General features: G+C 42.5%; 1 pseudogene; it reads left to right on the top strand.

The window, feature by feature from the left end:
- The window catches only part of LOC131854551 (ionotropic receptor 75a-like), a 35152-nt pseudogene that overhangs the window by 8665 nt on the left and 3849 nt on the right, over positions 1-22638 (top strand).

Consider the following 22638-nt stretch of genomic DNA (forward strand, 5'->3'; position numbering starts at 1 on the left):
GGAAAAAAATCAAACATATAATGAAAATGAACGAAAACAAATGTTTTTTTATATACATGACACTGAACGGAAAATAGCTGTTCGCATAGAACATGTCAACAACTCAGCTTTATGACGTGTTCTATGCGAATATACCTGAACATGTTTCCATAACACCAGTACGAAAAAGAGTCTCGATTAACTATATTAATAAAACTCGTCTACATTATGATATCAATATGTTTTAATTTTGATTCGATTAAATTTGACAAATACAGTTCAATATAAATGAGATAAATTGAATCGAGTATAAAATTATCGATGAATATGAGCTCTCATCTTGCAGGCATGAACCTGATTCTGAAGGGATTTCAATATTACAATCGTTGGGATTTCCACAATTTGACGCTTCGTGCTGTAACTGTGGTGAGTACTAATTAAAATTATATTGGATCGCCGTAACACTGACCCTCTTAATACAATCCACTGGAATTTTAAAACCAATTGATTGTATTGCTTGTTTAAACATTTCCAATTGTTTCTCGTTTCAGCATTAAATTATATCGTATTAGATTTTACCTTCACTACCCTATTATATACGTCATACTCGAAGATCACCCGTTCACGAGTATGATTATATTCACGAGTAACTCGTCTGATCGGGTTACGAACACTGATTGGACTATTTGCTTTTGTAATAGCATATGCTGGCGATCACTCTATTCTTCTAAATTTGAATTTAAAAATGAATCTGTATTATTGTAAACATGTACAACATTTATTTGAAAAGAATACGAGCTGAGTTTCTTGTCAGTTCTTCTCATCTCGAAATCATTCCGAACTGACGGTAGATTTGACATATCATAAGAGTCTGTAATAGACCTACATGAATAAATATACATATTTTGAATTTGAATTATAATATTCAGTTATTAAAAAAATAGCTAATGTGATTGACATTCTAGTTATGTATAGATATATATCGGTAGATAAAAAAAATTGTTATAACTATTCAAAAGTGCTTAAATTAAGTTTATTTGAATAAATGATTTTCTATTCTATTCTATTATCTGTCAATGGTAAAATTTTATTAGAATCGGTTTAATAACGTATAGTAGTGAAACATTATATCTTACATAGTATATAATAGCTAAATGCGTTTTTCTAGCTATTACCAGAAATGAAAATGTATTTTATATTCGTAATCCTTTATTGGCACGTCTAAACAGAACTGTGGCTAAGACACGAATGAATAATTATCTCTAAATATTGTTTACAGATCAGTTTTGTACCCTCACTATTTTAATAAAAATTATGAAAATAACTCGGTCGATATCAATAGCATTACTTCTATTTGTAATTAAACAAATCATTATTTATCAGCACATATTTAAGATCATGTTTATTTTCCATTATATATGCATATAAACAAAATTGGAGTGTCTGTTTGTAATATTGAAATAACCGTTTTTTACTACATGCATATGAATATAAAGGCAATGCAATGATGATACCAACATTTATTTTTTTTACAAATTTTGTCTGTTTGTTCCGGCTAATCTCTGAAATGGCGGGACCGATTTTGACGGGACTTTTATTGGCAAGTAGCTGATGTAATAAGGAGTAACTTAGACTACTTTTATCTTAGAAAATTTCTTTCATTTTAGAAAAATAAAGTAAAACTCCAGGCGGACGAAGTCGCGTGTACAGCTAGTTATAAATATATTTTCTATACAACTCTGTATATTTATTATCGAAACTATTATAATTTAACATATATTTGTCCGTTCGCTTAGATCTTTTAAACTACGCAACAATAGCTTATATATCAGAATAACATATAGACTAAAATTTCACGCAGGTGAACTAGTACATAATGCATATAGAAATCACCCAGACCTATACAAACAATCATGCTCATGAATACAAATATTTGCACAGTACGAGGAATCGAATCCGGGACCATCGGAAATAAAGCTGTGTATTAAACCGCTAGACCACCGAGCCCGTCATTATTTGCAGCATATCTGAGTTTGTGTTTTAACTTGTAACTGTCTAAATTCTGTAAAGAAAAATTAAAATTATAATATAAAAAACTTGACGTTCATAAGCGGCTAAAATGTCCCACATGAATAAATGATTTTTAAAATTCGAATTTGAATTCTTTCATCGAAACCAAAAACTGTTTAACTTTAAAACTTTGTAGCTAGTGGATTAAATCCACTAGTAATTAAAACTTATAAAACTTATAGATACTGGATCGTCCCAAGGCGTTTTCCCCGGAGATGCTTACCGACATCCGTTATACAGTGGGAGTATCGGCCATGACCAAAATCACAGCACAGTTGCTCAACTTACTCATGGAGAAGCACAATTTCAGGTATTCATATAAATATGTCAGTTAGAAACAAACATAATACATATCAATAACATATTTAGGCTGAAGTAGATAATAATAATAATAATAATAATTTATTTGATAAAAAGTTGTCTGTATATCTGTTGTTGGTACCGCAGCCACAGTTCCAGTATAATAATAATAATAATAATAATCTCAGGACAATTCACACAGCGCCATCTAGACCCAAGTTAAGCTAGCTAAAGCTTGTGTTATGGGTCCTAGACAACTGATACAAATACATAGATAATTTTTTTTTTCGTAAATACATACATATTATACATAGAAAATACCCAGACCGATACAAACAATCATACTCATGAATACAAATGTTTGTGCCGTGCGAGGAATCGAACCCGCGACCATCGGACGTAAAGCGGTGTGCTAGACCGCTAGACCACCGAGGTCGTCATCGTATAACTCACTATAGCTCTAGACAGGCCAAAATCTCTTAGAAGATTGCAGAGAAATTTCGCTGGTATACCTCTAGCTTTCACATCGATCGCATATAAATTAACCACATAGTTATTTTAGCTAATTCGTTTATTGAATTAGACTAGCTATACCCGCGACTTCATCCGCATTAAATAGTGACATGAAAATATTTTGTAATTTTACCCGAAAAAATTTTCATCGTTCTTGCTTCAAAAGTGAAAATTTTTATACAGAATTCTATACAACTCAATCAACAACCTAAAAAATAAGTTGCTTCTAGCCTTAAAAATGAAGATTATTTCATACAACCTTTCATCCCTCTTACAACCCTTTACAATTCTTTTTCTTTATATTTATTCAACAGCCTTTATTTAAGATTCAGATTTCTAGCTTTAAAAATTATGATACTTCCATACAACCTTACATCTCCCCTTTCAACCCCTTACAACCCTTTTTATTTATTTATATTTTATCAAACATTACGTGTCATATATTTGTAGATTCAATTATACTAAATAATATTCAGATTTCTAGCTTTAAAAATGACAATACTCTACATCTCCCCTTTCAACCCCTTACAACCCTTTTTATTTATTTATATTTTATCAAATATTACGTGTTGTATATTTCTAGATTCAATTATACGATAGTTGGCCGATGGATCGGGGAGCCTGAAAGGAACTCTACAAAGGTAATCATTGTAAACTTTACTCGCTACTCGCCCCGGCTTCGAATGTGATACATGTATTATATATATAAACCTTCCTCTTGAATCACTCTATCTATTTAAAAAAAACCGCTATAAAGCCGTTGCGTAGTTTTATAGATTTAAGCATGCATAGGGACGGACAGACAGCGACAGCAGCTTTGTTTTATACTATATTATATATTTATCACAAATTTGTTACTTCAAGAAATGGAGACTGAAAATAACGACGGCGTGTGCTGAGGTTCGAATCCCTAGCGGTATCCTTAGAATTAAATCGCGTCCGCCAGTGAAGAGTTGGCCTTCAGCTAGGGTATCCTTAGAATTAAGTCGCGTCCGCCAGTGAAGAGTTGGCCTTCAGCTAGGGTATCCTTAGAATTAAGTCGCGTCCGCCAGTGAAGAGTTGGCCTTCAGCTAGGGTAGCCTTAGAATTAAATCGCATCCTCCAGTGAAGAGTTGGCCTTCAGCTAGGATATGCTAGGGTATCCTTCAGCTAGGGTATCCTTAGAATTAAATCGCGTCCGCCAGTGAAGAGTTGGCCTTCAGCTAGGGTATCCTTAGAATTAAATCGCATCCGCCAGTGACGAGTTGGCCTTCAGCTAGGGTATCCTTAGAATTAAGTCGCGTCCGCCAGTGAAGAGTTGGCCTTCAGCTAGGGTAGCCTTAGAATTAAATCGCATCCTCCAGTGAAGAGTTGGCCTTCAGCTAGGGTATCCTTAGAATTAAGTCGCGTCCGCCAGTGAAGAGTTGGCCTTCAGCTAGGGTATCCTTAGAATTAAGTCGCGTCCGCCAGTGAAGAGTTGGCCTTCAGCTAGGGTATCCTTAGAATTAAATCGCGTCCGCCAGTGAAGAGTTGGCCTTCAGCTAGGGTATCCTTAGAATTAAATCGCGTCCGCCAGTGAAGAGTTGGCCTTCAGCTAGGGTATCCTTAGAATGAAGTCGCATCCACCAGTGAAAAGTTGGCCTTCAGCTAGGGTATCCTTAGAATTAAGTCGCGTCTGCCAGTGAAGAGTTGGCCTTCAGCTAGGGTATCCTTAGAATTAAGTCGCGTCCGCCAGTGAAGAGTTGGCCTTCAGCTAGGGTATCCTTAGAATTAAGTCGCGTCCGCCAGTGAAGAGTTGGCCTTCAGCTAGGGTATCCTTAGAATTAAGTCGCGTCCGCCAGTGAAGAGTTGGCCTTCAGCCATTTCATAGGCCATTTAAGGATTTCGAGTGCTAACTGCACCCGCCCCTTTCCGTTCTGTGCAGCTATTCGCTTCGTGAGGCCTTTTGGGAAATATACACATTATTACACATTTCTTCCAATTAATAAAGATTTTGTATTGATTTGTGTATTCAACAGGCAGTTACCAACACATTGCTGTGGGGTGAACAGGACATCTCATGCACTTGCGCCAGGATATTTCCAAAGTGGCTGGACTGGGTCGACATTTTTTATCCTCCTACAACGAATCTTGAGTAAATTTATGAATTTTATTATAATAAAATAATATACTAGCTTTTGCTCGCGGCTTCGCTCGCGTTAATTTATTCCTTTAGGGGTGGAATTTATCAAAGTCCATTCTTAGGGGATGGCTACGTCATAGTAGCTTTATGCAAGGAAAATCTCAGCCCGATCGGTTTAAAATTGACGAAGTTTTATATAAACTTTCATCCCCTATTTTATCCCCTTGGGGGTAGAATTAATGAAAATCTTTCTTACCAGATGCTTACGTCATAACGTCTACGTGCATGCCAAATTTCAACCCGATCCATCTAGTGGTATGGGCTGTGCGTTGATAGATCACTATGTCATGTCATATATATTTAGATAGATTGTAATTACGTAACATTAACTTTATAGATGAGATGAGAACCTCGTGGCACAGTGGTTCACTACTCAGACTAAGTCAAAACGTTCAAGTCTGAACACAACAAAAAGATGGCGTTGTGTGAATTATCCTAATATAATAGTATAGATTCAAGTAAAATACTATAGATGTAGCTTACAAACAAATACATATAATTTAGTTATTTACAGTTTTTTTTTACTACGATGGTGGCAAATGGTAACTGTAGCCGCCTGAGATATCAGAGGTATCATGTGGGCGTTGCCAACCTTTCAGAAACCTTAATATAACCCTTCTTAAAAACCCCATGCTGTCTCGCGGGTAGTACATTCCACAATCTAAGTGTACGCGGGAGCTCCTCTGAAACCGCACTGTCCAAAACCACTTGGGTTCTACCATGTAGGGATGAATTCCCTGTTGATAGCGAGTGGTGCGATAGCCTAATACGAAATAAAAATTATGTGAACAGGTACCGATATTACGGCGGCCTGAGCCGAGGTTCGGACCCCTAGTGGTGCCCTCAGATTAAAGTCGTATCCGTCAGGCAGGAGTTGGCCTCCAGCTACATAAGTCCTACCGCGGATTTGGAGTGCCATCTGCACTCGCCCCTATCATCCGGTGAAGCTGTAATTATTCCCAATTTACACTCAGCCCAAGTGGGCAGGGAAGTGAAACGCGAGAGTGGAAACACTTCCCATGCCATTGACGTGTTTTTACATTCAGCCTTCTCGCTCAGTTGCCGCCCGGCAATATTTCCGGAAGCGCGAGTGGCAGGGGAAGCGGCTGAATGTAAACGTAGCAGAAAGGTCAGCTGCGGCCAACAGCAGTAGTCCGAAAAAAAAATCATTTTTTGTACCTGTATTTGAAACCGACCAATAAACCTTATATACATAAGTGTAGTGTTTTGTTTGTTTATTGTATTTGGTTAGTACCCTTAGGACCTTGTGGTTTTGACTCTAAATCTCGAAATCATTCTGAACTGAAGATAGATTTGATATATCATAATAGTCTGTAATAGACCTACATGAATAAAGATATTTTGAATTGAATTGATTTACTGTAAAGTTTAATTAAAATATGTCCAGTAGTTTTTGCGTGAAAGAATAACAAACATTCATCCATTTATATATATTTTTATATTTATATGATATATTATATATTACAGGACAAGATTTTACTACTTGATCCCGGACCCTGGTGTGGGTGACTATGAGAACCGTTTCTTGTCACCTCTGTCTGCGGGGGTGTGGTGGGGATCGTTCGCCACTGGGGTTGTGTGTACTTTGGTCTTAGCAGCTGCATCACTGATGGAAAGTAGACCAGAAGCAGGACTGTACGCATTGTTCAGTGTGCTGGCTGCCATTTGTCAGCAAGGTAAGTCTAATATTGTGGAATTCTAACCTAAAGATTAGAAGAGAAGAATTCGGTGGTCTAGCGGTTTAGCTTTACTTCTGTCTGTTCTGATGAATACAAATGTTTGTACCGTGCGAGGAATCAAATCCGCGACCATCGGTCGTAAAGCGGTATACTAGACCGCTAGACCACCGAGGTCGTCACAGGAATATTATTCTATTATTGTTATTAATATTTATAATAAATAGTTCATGCTTTATTTTTCAGCGTACGACGATTTCCAAGTGTTTGAAGAAAGGTTCTCTAGTCAAGGTATTAATAAATACTAACAACTAGCAATATATGGTTTTACTAAACATTAACTCTATAATTTCTAAAAGTAAAACACTATAAACAAAATCTACTAGGCAATTTTGACAATTACCATAGTATTGGGAAGTTTCAGAAATTATATGTCGATGCAGCAGTACTTTTATTTTATTCCTTTTTCAAATTACACTCCACATAAATTGCGTCGCTGTTTTTTTTTTATACCACTTAGGTGGCAAACAAGCATACGGCCCATCTGATGGTAAACGGTTACCGTAGCCTATGGACGCCTGAAACACCAGGGGTGTCACATACGCGTTGCCGACCCTTAAGAAACCTTAATATACCCTTCTTGAAAACCCCCATGCTGTAGTCTCTCGAGAAAACCTCGGCAGGTAGTTCATTCCACAATCTAAGTGTACGCGGGAGGAAGCTAAGCTAAGCTGTACATTCACGTTTGGTCTACTCTACTCTACTCTATTACTATTGGCGGCGGCATAATAGTGACGTCACCAACGTCACGTGACTCTCTATGGTTCCAAATTTGAAATGTAAGTAGTTAGTGAGTATGGATTATTGGGAAGTTTCAGAAATGATATGTCCATGCAGCAGTACTTTTATTTTATTCCTTTTTCAAATTACACTCCACATAAATTGCGTCGCTGTACATTCACGTTTGGTCTACTCTACTCTACTCTATTACTATTGGCGGCGGCATAATAGTGACGTCACCAACGTCACGTGACTCTATGGTTTCAAATTTGAAATGTAAGTAGTTAGTGAGTATGGATTATTGGGAAGTTTCAGAAATGATATGTCCATGCAGCAGTACTTTTATTTTATTTGTTTTTCAAATTACACTCCACATAAATTGCGTCGCTGTACATTCACGTGTGGTCTACTCTACTTATACTATTGGCGGCGGCATAATGTGACGTCACCAACATCACGTGACTCACTATGGTTCCAAATTTGAAATTTAAGTAGTTTGTGAGTATGGATTATTGGGAAGTTTCAGAAATGATATGTCGATGCAGCAGTACTTTTATTTTATTCCTTTTTCAAATTACACTCCACATAAATTGCGTCGCTGTACATTCACGTTTGGTCTACTCTACTCTATTACTATTGGCGACGGCATAATAGTGACGTCACCAACGTCACGTGCCTCTCTATGGTTCCAAATTTGAAATGTAAGTAGTTAGTGAGTATGGATTATTGGGAAGTTTCAGAAATGATACGTCGATGCAGCAGTACTTTTATTTTATTCGTTTTTCAAATTACACTCCACATAAATTGCGTCGCTGTACATTCACGTGTGGTCGTCTCGGTCGCCTCGAACAGAGAGAGAGCAACCCGCTCCCACCTTATTCCCGGACTCTTTATCTCTATTACTATTGGTGGCGGCATAATCGTGACGTCACCAACATCACGTGACTCACTATGGTTCCAAATTTGAAATTAAGTAACAAACTAGTCAACTGAGTGTTCTTTATGTATTGTTATATATTGTTTTAATTTTATGTTCTATTTCACAGATTTTATTTTCCAAAGATATTTTTTTCAGTTATTATAATTTAATTGATATTAATTATATTTTAATTCACCCGCACGAAATTTATAGCCTATGTTTATTCTAATGTATAAGCCTTGTGATACAAGAGCAAGGTTTATATATATAAAACATGTACAACCGCGCGAAGCCGGGGCAAGTAGCTAGTAATATTATAAACGCGAAAGTTTGTAAGTATGGATGTTTGTTACTCTCTCACGCAAAAACTACTGAACGGATTATGATGAAACTTTACAGTAATATAGCTTATACATCAGAATAACTCATAGTTTATAATTTTAAAGGATATTACGTAAATTGGGCGAAATAATAATAATTTTTATTTTGCATCCAATTTTTACAATTTAAAGTGTTCCCTGATACCTAAATTAAGTAGAAACTTGTATTTTAAGTACCAGTCCCTCCTCTTACAATTCACAATGGTTGGAATTACAATTTATAAAGAGACAATCAAATATGGTATTAACACAAGCTTATCATTATTTACTTGCAAAGTGTATGTGTATGTGTGTGTATGTGTTGTGTGGATAAATATAATGATAAATGTCATGTAAGTGAGATGTAGGTGAAGTTGCGCGGGAGAGCTAGTATTTGATAAATTGTCGTATTTTTAGGTCGCCGAATGACACTCCTGGTCATAGGTTTGACGAGCATGCTTCTGTATAACTACTACACCAGTAGTGTGGTCTCCTGGCTGCTGAACGCTGCAGCTCCCACTATTGCCACAATGGATGGTCTCATCAACAGCGACCTTCAACTCATATTTGAAGATATAGGCTACACAAGAGGCTGGCTGGATGTAAGACTTCATACATTTAATAAAAAACTTATTTATCTATAATATATAAATAAAATTGGAGTATCTGTTTGTAATAATGAAATAACCGTTTTTTACTACAAGCATATGAATATAAATATGATAATACGGTACATACACCAAAATAACATTTTTTACAATTTTTGTCTGTCTGTTTGTTCCGGCTAATCTCTGAAATTGCTGAACCGATTTTGATGGGACAGGCAGTGATTGGCAGGTAGCTAATATAGTAAGGAGTAACTTAGGCTACTTGTATTTTAGAAAAATAAAGTTAAATTCCACGCGGACAAAGTCGCGGGTACAGCTAGTAGTTTAATATAATTGTTTGGGATCCTACTTCTTGGAGGCGAATCAAGCTTGAGAGGAGGGTCCCCGGTCGTGCCTCTCAGTCTCTCGATGTCACTTCGCCCCCGCTAGGGATGTTCGCGCGAACTATGATTTTATAGATTAAAATACATATTTTTTTAATAAAATAAACTTTATATAAGCACTTTCTGGATAGTCATATATTGTTTTGATTCTACCGCTCATTTGGAACGCAGACTCATCATAAGAAGAATGAGCAAGAAACTTGGGTGTAACTCTTTTAAATAATATAGATTATTTTATTTTAATGTTCTGAGTATATTATATAGAGAATATATATTATATTATTATATATTTGCATGCCCGTAAATTGGGGCAATTAAACAGTTGCCAATAATATTATTACCTGGACATATTTGTGGGGTACACAATTAAAAGATCTTCGATTTTCAAAATATGTGGACTGTATTTCAATTTGTTTCTTATTCTATGGGTCGGCCGGCCGGAGTGGGGTTTTCTTGGTCGTTGCGCCGGCGGTGGTTCTTCGTCGGTGGTGTATGCGTAAGAGAGCGCGATCGAGAACCAACCCGCCTTTTACGGGCGCCCGAGCGCGTCCTTCCCCACCCCCGCCGAGCTGTGCGCGTCGGCCGTCCCACCCTCCCGACAATTCCTGCACATGTCGGTGACCGACGGGCCGGAACAGCGAATACGCACACATTTAAAATTAAATACAATAGTAACAATACAAAAAACTACAAAAAACCACGTGCGACTAAATGCCACATGTTCAGGCTACACTAAAGCTGTGATCCCTAAGAATTTACACAATGGGCGGGCATAGAATTCACAGTATCTATGCCGCTACAAAGGGTATATGGTACAAACAATAGTCTAACCTAAACAATAGTCAAAACACTGGAAAAATACAAATTTATACACAAAATTTATTTACATATTTTCGATGCCGACTCGTGGTCCGCAACAGCCTCCCCCGGCGCAGATCTTCGCAGCCCTTATCCCTAGGGAGGACCACTAGCCTTCGGGTCGGCCTTCGAAAAATTCCCCCTCGCGTCCTCACGTCCGCACTTCGCACCACGCCGTCGGGCCCCTCATAGGTGCGCTCCACTTGCCCGCGCGGCCACAGATTGCGAGGTAGCAGGCCGTCCACTATTAAAACCATGTCGCCCGGCTTGATGTTTGCCGTGCTCCGTCGTACGTCGTCTCTGGGCGTCAGCGTCGGTAGGTATTCTCGTAACCACCGCTGCCAGAATCTATCCGCGAGCGCCTGTGCTGCGCGCCACGTTCTGCGGTCGGCAACGTCGGTGGTACCTACGTACGGTAGGCCGACGGCTGAGCCCATCAGAAAATGGTTGGGGGTCAGCGCCTCTTCGTCCTCGGGTCGCACTGAGACGTGGGTTAAGGGGCGTGAATTGACGGTGTGTTCTGCTTCCGTCATTAGCGTTGCGAGCACCTCTTCTCTCGGCGCCCGCTCGTGCAGTACCACTGCTAGCGCTCTCTTCACGCTCCTTATCAGTCGCTCCCACGCTCCTCCTTGGTTCGGTGCGCCCGGGTCGCTGTACCGCCAGTTTATCCTCTTGTTGCTGACGTACTTTTCCAGTTCAGGGAGCCATTCCTTAAACGCAGTCGTAAGCTCCACGTCGGCTCCGCGAAAGTTCGTTCCGTTGTCCGACATAAAGGTTCGTGGCCAGCCGCGACGCGCTGCCATGCGTCGTATCGCCATTATAGCAGAGTCGGTCGATAACCCCGCTATGAGTTCTATATGCACGGCCCGGGTGACCATACACGTGAATAGGAGCCCCCATCGCTTCTCTCGCCTGCGACCTATCGTCACCCACATAGGCCCGAAACAATCCATACCGCATCTTGTAAACGGCCGGGCGTATGCGTCGAGTCGCTCCTTTGGCAAGTTCCCTTTCACTGGGACGTCGGGGTTCCTCCGGCGTACGGCGCATGTTGTGCATTTGCGTAATACGGTCTTGACGGTCGGCCTTAAACGCAGCATCCACACGTATTGGCGCAGGGTGTTCACCGTCTGTTCTCTGCCGGCATGATGATGTAGCTCGTGTTCTCTCTTAATCATCATCTGCGCCAACGGGTGCGCTCCGTCCAGTATGGGTGGATTCTTCATTTCTAGCGGCACCTGTGCTGCGTTTATACGTCCGTTCAAGCGTATTATGCCATCCTTGTAAACGGGATCCAGGCGGAACAGACGACTTGTCCTGTCTACGGTCTTTCCTTCGCGTAGACACCGCGTTTCCTTCGGGAAACTGTCCTGTTGCGCCTGCCGTATTATTAGTTGCTCCGCTTTGGCGAAATGCTCTGTGCCTAGCTTCTGTGCCCGTCGCCTGCATTTATCTGCGAACAGTAGCACTTGCGCCATGGTCCTCCTCACTCGGTCATATGAAGAGAACCGTGCAATGTCGATCACGGGTTCTGTCTCCTCCCGGACGTGTGCTACCATCTCTGCTGGGACGGGCTCGCTCTCATGAGGCCATTCTTGCTCCGGAGCGTACAGAAATGCCGGCCCGACAAACCATCTGTCGGCAGCGGTCATTTGTGTGTATCCCGCGCGGGTCGCGTCGTCGGCTACGTTGTGGGCAGTCGGTACCCAGCGCCACTGTGTCGGTTTCGTCAGTTCGGCGATTTCTGCCAAACGATGAGCCACGTATGGAGTATATCTGACGGTGTCGTTCCTTATCCAGTGTAGCACCGTTTTCGAGTCCGTCCATAGGAAGACTTCGGCCTCGCGACTATGTTCTTTCAATATGTCAGCGGCCAGTCGGGCTCCTATCAGGCTCGCCTGAAGCTCCATCCGGGGTATACTCTGCGCTTTCATGGGCGCTACCCTCGCTTTGGCTGCTACCAGGACGACGTTAACGCTACGATCCTCGCGTTCCGTCCTCCAATACGCGGCTGTGGCATATGCCTGTTCGCTTGCGTCCGTGAATACGTGCAGTTGCGACCGTTGGCTGTCGTTCGTGCCATACCATCGCGGCAATCTCAGTTCCTCTATATAGGCTAAGTCATCTCTCCATTCCTGGAACATCCGCGCTTCCTCGGCGGGCAGAGGAGTCATCCCATTCGACCTTCTGCACCCACAGCGCCTGCAAGATGATTTTTGCCGTGATGGTGTAAGGGCTCAGCAGCCCGAGCGGGTCGAACAATGACATCACCGCTCCTAAGGCTTCCCTTTTCGTCGGTATCCGCGTGCCGTGCTTCACTTCTCGTGGGACGCGTGGCATGCCGGTGTTGAACGCCAGCTGGTCTTCGGCTGACATCCACAATAACCCCAATGTCTTTCCGTATGGATGTGCGTTGGCTCCCAGTTCCTTCGGCGTCCTCGCTCGCTGGTCCTCACTCACATTCTCTAGCAGGCTCGGTCGGTTTGTATTCCAACCCGCCAGCGTGAATCCTATCCCGCCATGAACCTCTACTACCTCTCGTATGGCGCGGGCTGCTTCCTCTTCGGAGTCAAAGCTATCGACCCAGTCGTCCATGTAGTGGTTCCTTGTTATGGCGGTGTACGCTGACGGGTGCGACTCTCGGTGCTCTGCCGCGTTCCTGTCTCGAACGCTGTGTGCGATGAACGGTGAGCTCCTCGCCCCGAAAATCATTGAGGTCATTACGTATTTCTGCGGCGGGTTAATCCTGTCATCTCCTCGCCACAGAAACTGTTGTGCTGCTCTATCTTCTTCCCGTATCTTAATCTGCAGGAACATCTCTCGTATGTCCGCCGTGATAGCTACGGGCTTCTCGCGGAAACGGTATAACACACCGTTAAGCGACCGTAGCATATCTGGCCCATCCAGCAGTGCGTCGTTCAAGCACATTCCCTTCGAACGGGCCGCGGCGTCGAATACGAGTCGCAGCTTTCCGGGTTTATTCGGATTCGTCACTCCGAAATGGGGAAGGTACCACGCGCGGTCGTTGTTGAACCGGTCGTCGGTTACTTCCTCGGCGTAACCCTTGTCCAACAACTTGTTTATCTCCGCGGTATACGCCAGCCGGAATTCCGTAGAGCGATCCATCCGCCGCTCTATTCCCCTCAGTCGGCTCGCTGCCATGTCGTAGCTGGGAGGTAGAGCGACGTTATCTCTCTCCCACGGCAATCCTACGACGTATCGCCCATCCACTCTCGTCGCTGTGCGGTTGAATGTGGCGACGGCGCGCTCCTCCTTAGCAATGGGTAATCTCTTCGACGATATACCCAACGCGTCGATGTCGTAATGCGCTTTTATTATGCCCTCTATATGCCGCATGTCTGGCTCGGCGTTGCGCTGTGTCAACCGCACGTGGAGGACATGTTCCTCGTCTTCCACGACACTTCTGGGTACCGTTCCGTGGATGACCCATCCCAGTCGTGTCAGCGACGCTGCGGGTTGATTGTGCCTTCCTGTGAGCAGCTTCCGCGTAACAATCAGATGCCAGTTGTCTGACCCGATCAAGACCTTGGGTCTGGCATCTTCGTAGCACACTTGGTCGCAAGTGAGTTGTCGCAGGTGTCCGTACGCGAGTATTTCCGGGTTCACTCGCTGCGTTCCTAGGGTGAGATCCCGGATCGTACGCGCCCTCACCGAGTGTTCTTCGTCCGTATGGTGTCGCCCTCTGATGATGACATCAGCCACTCGGCTTGAGGCTTCGTGCCAGCTCGAGGCTGCTCCCTGAATTCTCAGAGATCGCGTCGGACCTTCGGCTCCGATCTGTTCTGCGATCTCCGCATCGATGAGTGTAACCGTCGAGCCTTCATCTAGCATCGCGTACGTCTCTACTTCGCGTCCCGTCTTGCCTTTCACGATGATGGGACACACCTTTAACAACACTTGGCTGTTCTCTGGCAAGCGTGCTGCGGCTGTAATCGCGGTGTCCTCTTGCCGCTTCGGCGGCTCTTCTGGGGGTGCAGCAGGGCGTGGTGTGGCTTACGACACTCTCTCACACCACATTTGCGTGCCTTACACTTGAACCTTCTGTGCGTGCTGTTCATGCATTGGAAGCACATCTTATTTGTTTTCGCCCACTCCCATCTGTCCGATAACGACATGTCGTTCAGCTTCTTACACTTCGGCGTTACGTGTGCGGCGCCGCAACAGAGACATTCGGTACTCTGTTCGCTCTTTTCTACGGCGGCGTATACGGCCGCGCCACGATCCGTCATCTGTCGCCGAGGTGCCGACATCGTTGCTTTCGGTATGGGTTGCCTAGTGGGTTGCTTCGGGGGCTGCTTCGTGGGTAGCGCGCTCGTTCGTCTCGTTGGTGATGCTATTCGCAGATGTCGGGTCATGAGATCGGCTTCGCTCATTAAAAACTCTGCCATCTTGATGATCGTAGGTCTAGTGTCCTCCTTGTTTTTTTCAGCGTAGTGACACCAGTGGACCTGTAAGTGAGGGGTCAGCTTCTCTGACACTTCACTCTCAAGCGCGGGATTATGTAGAAATCTCGCCCCCCTGTCGATATCCGCGACGATGGTGGTGATGTTCTGTAGTTTAATGGCGAAGTCAATCACCTCTGTTGTCGATGTTCCTATTACCGGCATCCTTCTCAGATCTTTGAGGGCGCGGTCGATGATGGCCTCTGTCCGGCCGTACCGCTGCTCCAACGTCCTCATGATCTGCGACGGTTCTGTAGCGGATACGAGTAACGCTGCGACTGTCTCTCTCGCTTTTCCACGTAAGCAGGCCCTCAGCCTGGCCAGGTTCTCCGCTGGTGTGATCCTGTACGTCTTTGTAGACTGGTCTACGGCCGCCTTAAACGCTAGCCATTCACTTGCTTCGCCGCTGAAGATCGGGAGATCTTGGGCTTGCCTCGGCGCTACCCTATCCGCTCGTTCGTCCACAGCTCGTTCAATAGCTTTGGCCAACCGGGTGAATCCTTCTTGCATCCCGGCTTCAGGAGCGGGGGACCTCCGTCTTTGCTTCGGCGTCCTCGGCGGTGAAGCTTGCCTTTCTGTTGGCTCTTTCTGCGTAGGCGGTGGGGAATTAATTCTCTGCTCCACCCGTACTTCGGTACGTTGAAACCAATCCGTTATACGTTGCAGGCCGGCACCTTCCTCGGAGCACACGCTATCTCTATCGGTCTCTTCATGTACCGCGGCGACATCGGCTGCCAACTTCTTTCTAATTAAATCAGCCTGTAATTTCGCCATCTGTAGCGCTGCCTCGTACTCCAGCCTCTTTAATTTAGCTATACCGCTAGCGGTAGAGCGGCGCGATCGCACCGACGCGGCCCGGGCCGGACGTACATCTGTCGTCGGCGGCTGCGACGGTGGCGCCGGTGCGGAGTCCGAGGTAAACGCGGCGCGGGCGGCTTGTGCCTGTGGCGCGCTCGACGGCGCGGCGGACGCGGACATCTGCGTGGTTTCTGAAGGGGACGCTTCTGTCTGTTCATTTTCCCGCGTGGTCTTTTTCTCTGCTCCCGGGGCTTGGCTTCTCGTAGTCGGCATCGTGTTCTGGCACTTGCAAGCCCCTAACCTACCGGTCCCTACCTACCTAACCGTCCCTAACAATCCCTCAGGATAACACCCGAGGGGATGGACTATGGGGATAGGAGGGTAGGAATTACCCCGCAGTGGTGCGTATGTACAGACGGGGCGCTCAGGGCCGGTTCGGACTTTCCGACCCCTTTGGCAGTGCCTACAGTCCGGCCCCCGCTATACGATACACACGTACAGGCGTAATAGTGCTATTCGGTTGCGCCACGGTAACAAGCAACAACCGGCAGTGACACACCACCCACTGCACCGCTCAATGGCGTTAACCCACACTCCGACCGTTTGACACCGTTAGGTGGTAAGAGATGTGAGCCGCGGACACACCGCTTAGACGTTATCTATCCTATATGGCGTAGACGTTATTTATCCTATCCTCGCTGCACCCTCAAGTTTTCACCTTACGACGGCAGCTAAATTCGGTAAGCTGCTAGCGTCGCACCGTTGGGTGATCTTCCTCGGCGAGGTACGTCGCACCGTTGGGTGATCTTCCTCGGCGAGGTACGTCGCACCGTTGGGTGATCTTCCGCGGCGATTCGTCGCACCGTTGGGTGATCTTCCACGGCGATTCGTCGCACCGTTGGGTGATCTTCAGTCTTGATATGCGGCTGCGATGGACCACAAAATTGTGGGGTACACAATTAAAAGATCTTCGATTTTCAAAATATGTGGACTGTATTTCAATTTGTTTCTTATTCTATGGGTCGGCCGGCCGGAGTGGGGTTTTCTTGGTCGTTGCGCCGGCGGTGGTTCTTCGTCGGTGGCGTATGCGTAAGAGAGCGCGATCGAGAACCAACCCGCCTTTTACGGGCGCCCGAGCGCGTCCTTCCCCACCCCCGCCGAGCTGTGCGCGTCGGCCGTCCCACCCTCCCGACAATTCCTGCACATGTCGGTGACCGACGGGCCGGAACAGCGAATACGCACACATTTAAAATTAAATACAATAGTAACAATACAAAAAACTACAAAAAACCACGTGCGACTAAATGCCACATGTTCAGGCTACACTAAAGCTGTGATCCCTAAGAATTTACACAATGGGCGGGCATAGAATTCACAGTATCTATGCCGCTACAAAGGGTATATGGTACAAACAATAGTCTAACCTAAACAATAGTCAAAACACTGGAAAAATACAAATTTATACACAAAATTTATTTACATATTTTCGATGCCGACTACGTGGCAAATAAATTTCATTTTATAAAAATTCTTCAGTGTTACAATTTTAAGATTTTGTGTGAATATAAACTGCCAGTAAATGATTGTACCACTTCCAAATCAATTTATGCGGTGTGATTTATTTATTTATATACTTATACATTACTTAAGGAATACAAAAGTCGAGAGTTGAGTACAAAAAGATATTCATCAAAATCACTCAACTGGTTTGTTAAGATGTTATTAAAAAAGTCGGTCCATACAAATATTACGTCCATACATATTTTACCGAATATTTTAATAGTTTATAGTGGTTTGTATGGGATGTTGTGAAACCACTAATATAGTCATATTCGTGGATATTCTATTCTTTTTTTTTCGGACTACTGTAATGCTGTTGGCCGCAGCTGGCCTTTACAGCTTCACCGGACGTGTATGCGCGAATGCGCGATATGGTGTGTTTGGGGTTGTCGTCTTCGCCGGCGAGGACGGTGTCGTGTGTGTGTGTAAAAGTGTGGTCGGGATGAAGCCGGCGCAACGCGATCGCCTTGCTTACAAACTCGGTGCGAGCAGGAGAGCACTCGTATTGCCTTCTCAACAAATAATATATGTATTTCGATTCCAAATGCTACGAATATAAGATTTGCTCAACATAAACTCTTTTTTGTGAATACAGAATCCGGGTTTCTTCTACTACAGTGGCTACAAAAATATTAAAGAAGATGAGTTGAGAGAGAAGAAGGTGACGCGTGCGAAACGAACTGTACCCTTAATACAGAGCGTTGAAGATGGGATTGAACTTGTGCGTGGGGGTGGTAAGTTTGAACATTTTGTGTCTCTGGGAGTGATAAATATAATGCATATTGCCCTTAAAGGAAAGCAAAGATCCAAACAAAACGGAAAACACGAGACAATAAAATGAAACGTGTCCAGATAATACTATTATCTGGACGACACCGGACGATAGAGGGCGAGTGCAGATGGCACTCCAAACCAATGGAAGTTCTTATGGTGCGGCTGAAGGCCAACTCCCGCCTAACGGATACGCCTTTAGTCTAAGGGCACCGCTAGGGGTTCGAACCTCGGCTCAGGCCGTCGTAATATCGATCCCCGTTTGAATTGGACGGGGGATCGATCGGAGGGGTTACGAGCTGTTATAGAAATGCATTTTTTGTATCGTTGTATGCACCGCGCTCGGTGCTATGTTCGCAGTTTATTTAGAAATAGAAATAGAAATAATTATTATTCCAATAAACTCATTACAAGCACTTTTGAATAGTCATATTTTGATTCTACCTTGTTTCTTGCTCATTCTTCTTGTGATGAATCTGCATTCCGAATACTCTTTCGGAATGCAGATTCATCACAAGAAGAATGAGCAAGAAACTTGTGTGTTGCTCTTTTGATTAGATGTTTTTTTATACAAATAATTACAATATTAAAAGTAAGAGGCATGCGATAATCAACGTAGAAATCGCTACGCACTCATTATTAGTGTAATCAGATAATATTGTCAGTGCTATGGATTTTAAGATTTTCTATAAAAACATTATTGTCGTTAACGAATTCTTCAATTTTATTTGCAAAGATATATTCGCTAGCTTTCCAGTAACATTAAAAAATCTGTTCCTAAAACACAATTCAATACAACTAAAACCTATATTATACGTACCTAGTTTTGTGTATATTTATTTATGAAAATTCAATAGGCTGTCATACGGTTTATTAGCAAATATTACGAATGAACGGTTTCTATGATGTTTGTATATTTGTTACCGCATTATCGGTTAACTGCTGAATATATTTGGATCTAATTTAGTGTACAAAAGTGGTAGAAATAATTACATATTTTATGGTGATATACTATATAAGATATTTTGGATGTTCCTATAATTAAAAAAAAAAATTAATTAGCACGTTAAACGCCATTGTAAAAATGACAAAATACATTTTTTTTTGTATGAAAAAAAAATCCTTTTATGACATCGGTAAAAATTAAAACGTATTTATTTTTTAATTTCGGATTGATATTTTTCGGGAAAACGAAGAAAATTCAGTTTCAGACCACCGTGGGGCTGTGGGACAAAAAACAGCCGTGAGCTCATCAGAGAATATTTTTGTTAGCGCCGATCCCAAGCACGGCACAAACATTTGTATTCATGAGTATGATTGTTTGTATCGGTCTGGATGTTTTCTATGTATAATATGTATGTATTTACGAATAAAAAATGACTATGTCTTTGCATCAGTTATCTAGTACCCATAACACAAGCTTCAGCTAGCTTAACTTGGGTCTAGATGGCGCTGTGTGAATTGTCCTGAGATTACTGATTTAATCTTATTGTGTTTTTATATTTGAGCCTAAATAAATTAGTGCTGGTTGGTAGTTTGTATTCACACGTTTCGACTTGTAATATGTGAACTTACAAGGATTGTTTAAAAGAGCAACACACAAGTTTCTTGCTTATACTTCTTGTGATGAGACAGCTTTCCGAATAAGCGGTAGATTTAAAAAGAAATGTTGATTGTTGCGGGTGAATAATACTATGTTGTTGGTCGAGACGATGTATATTACAGATGATGATAAACTGACAATATGTACATAGAAATAATGATCTTATATACTAAATAACAATAGGAAAATGTAAGGTGGGGTGACACAGTTTAGACACAGCTGTGCTTAGTAGACAATATTGAATTTGTCTTACTAGACATTATTAAATGCAATTATTATTTTGATGTATGTAGGTGACTGTGTCCCATATTGACTATTCAAAAGTGCTTAAATTAAGTTTCTTTAAATAAATGATTTTCTATTCTATTCTATTATTATTATTATTAATATAGATAAGTGTGATAATACCATTGCAGGGATCATGGGCTTAAAGATTTATGAGCACTCTGTTATTGCTAGTGTTGGAATAACGATTTAGAGATTAGTCAGTATAATCGTTTCGTATTAAGGCATGAATACATTTATGTATATTTAGGGTTGCCAACTTTTTTTGCCAAAAAAAAATCCATATAAACTGGCTTGGATATGAAAAAAATAAAGTATTAAGAAAAAAAAGTGTCTTTCAAATTTCATGTTTTTATTTCGCTTTAAAAACGTATTTTTCTGTGCTTATAACACTAGACACAAATGTTACAACTCACAATTGTCATCTAACATTTCGTTCAGTAATTATATACCGTTAAGTACCCATAATGAGTATTTTGTTTTACGCATCACACTAAAGGTTGAAAATAAAGTATAAAGTAAAAGTTTTGTAACTTTATTTGTATGTAAAAGTATAAAGTATGATTACCAAAAATAATGGATACGTTATTATGAAGTATGGTTGGCAACCCTATGTATATTACGCAGATGAATTAGGTTTTACATAATGAATATGATATTGCATATCTGCTTGAATTCAATGGAAATTGTTAGTAATGTGCGTATAATGAAATATAATATAATATCTTATATATAAAATTCTAGGGTCACAATGCTAGTTACCAAACGGCTAACTCGACGAATCGATTTTTATGAAATTTTATATGCATATTCAGTAGGTCTGAGAATAGGCTATCTATTTTTCATACCCCTAAGTGATGAGGGTTGTCCATCCCTAACATTATTTTTTTATTTTTTGGGCAAAATTTTTATTTACATACTTTTATTATGTGTCATTAAAAAATACATACAATCCTAAATACTTAATTAATACATACAACTAAATTTTCACCTACTTTTTTATAACGTTATCTAAATAACTCAGTCACTGACTGCCATTGTGATCTATCAACGCACAGCCCAAACCACTGGAGTGATCGGGCTGAAATTTGGCATCCAACTAGATGTTATGACGTAGGCATCCGCTAAGAATTTTGATTAATTCTACCCCCAAGGGGATAAAATAGGGGATTAAAGTTTGTATGAAACTTTGTCAATTTTAAACCGATCGGCCTGAGACTTTGCATGTATAAAGTTACTATGACGTAGACATCCCCTAAGAAAGGATTTTCATAAATTCCAACCCTAAGGGGATAAATTAACGCGAGCGAAGCCGCGGGCAAAAGCTAGTTATATTATAATAACGTAGTGTAAGTAGTGAGTGGGAATAATAAACAAAGTGGTGCGTTGCTAGTCCTATTTAATTAAAAATATAGCTATGACTTTTCTGTATAGTATAGGAGACAAATGAGCTTGGGGCTCGCCTGATGGTAATTGATTACGTTGCCCATGAGCACTCGCAACGCCAGGAGAATTGCAAGTGCGTTTCCGGCGTTATAAGAAGGAATAGGCTCTTTTCTTGAAGGGTTCAATATCATATTGGTTCAGAAATACTATACCAGAAGAGGCAGTAAAGTCCTCGAGTGACGACTATGGACTGGAAGACAGTGCGTGGGAAGGCTACCAGGAAGGTAGACCGACGATCTGATTAAGATCGCTGGAAGGCATTGGATGCAAACAGCGCAGGATCGATCGTCGTGGAGAATTTTGGGGGAGGTCTTTGTTCAGCATTGGACGTCTTCCGGACTGAAATGATGATGATTACGATGATCGGAATTGTTGGAAGGTGATTCCACAATGTAGTCGTGCGTGGCAAAAGGTTTCTATTCTATTTCTGTAATAAAAAAATGGAAAAAAAATAAGTGGAAATAGAAATAGCCTAAAAAAAGAAGCAGATATATATTTTCCCAAGAATTGAGAAGAATATATATTTCCTTTATGTACACAACTGCAAATGTACCAAAAGTGTTTACAGACTGTTGGAGGGAACTGGCTTTCGTGACACAGGTTCACCTAGTGGAAAAATCTTCAAAAGACCGTCACCCCGCCGGAGGGATGGTGAGGTGGTGTGTGGGACTTGTACCCACTAAAAAACCACACGGTATACCTCGAGGTGCCGTGGGCCGAAGTCCGGGGTTCGCACTTGGCACTCTACCCAGACTTCGGCGGCTTGGCCTGTCCTGTAGATGTTGTAGGACAGGCCCCCTCTCTCTGGTTAGGGTGCTATGACTTGCACCCTACCATCTCGTGGAGGCGCGTGGGTACACGCGCACGCCTCCTGGGGCCTGGTTGTGGGGTGATGCCTCCCTCAAGGCATGCACCCCGGCCCCCGTGGGGGGTAGACTCGGGGCAGGTTCACCTACCTAAGCTAACTTATTAGAAACTGTATCCTGCTACTAAATGAAGTAGGAAGCAGAAATAATATTATACTGAGATGGGTCCCCGGGCATTCAAATATTGAAGGCAATGAGAATGCCGACCATCTGGCAAAG

This window comes from Achroia grisella, unplaced genomic scaffold (assembly GCF_030625045.1).
Source record: "Achroia grisella isolate CSIRO2021 unplaced genomic scaffold, CSIRO_AGI_Agris_v1 utg1234, whole genome shotgun sequence".
NCBI lineage: Eukaryota > Metazoa > Arthropoda > Insecta > Lepidoptera > Pyralidae > Achroia > Achroia grisella.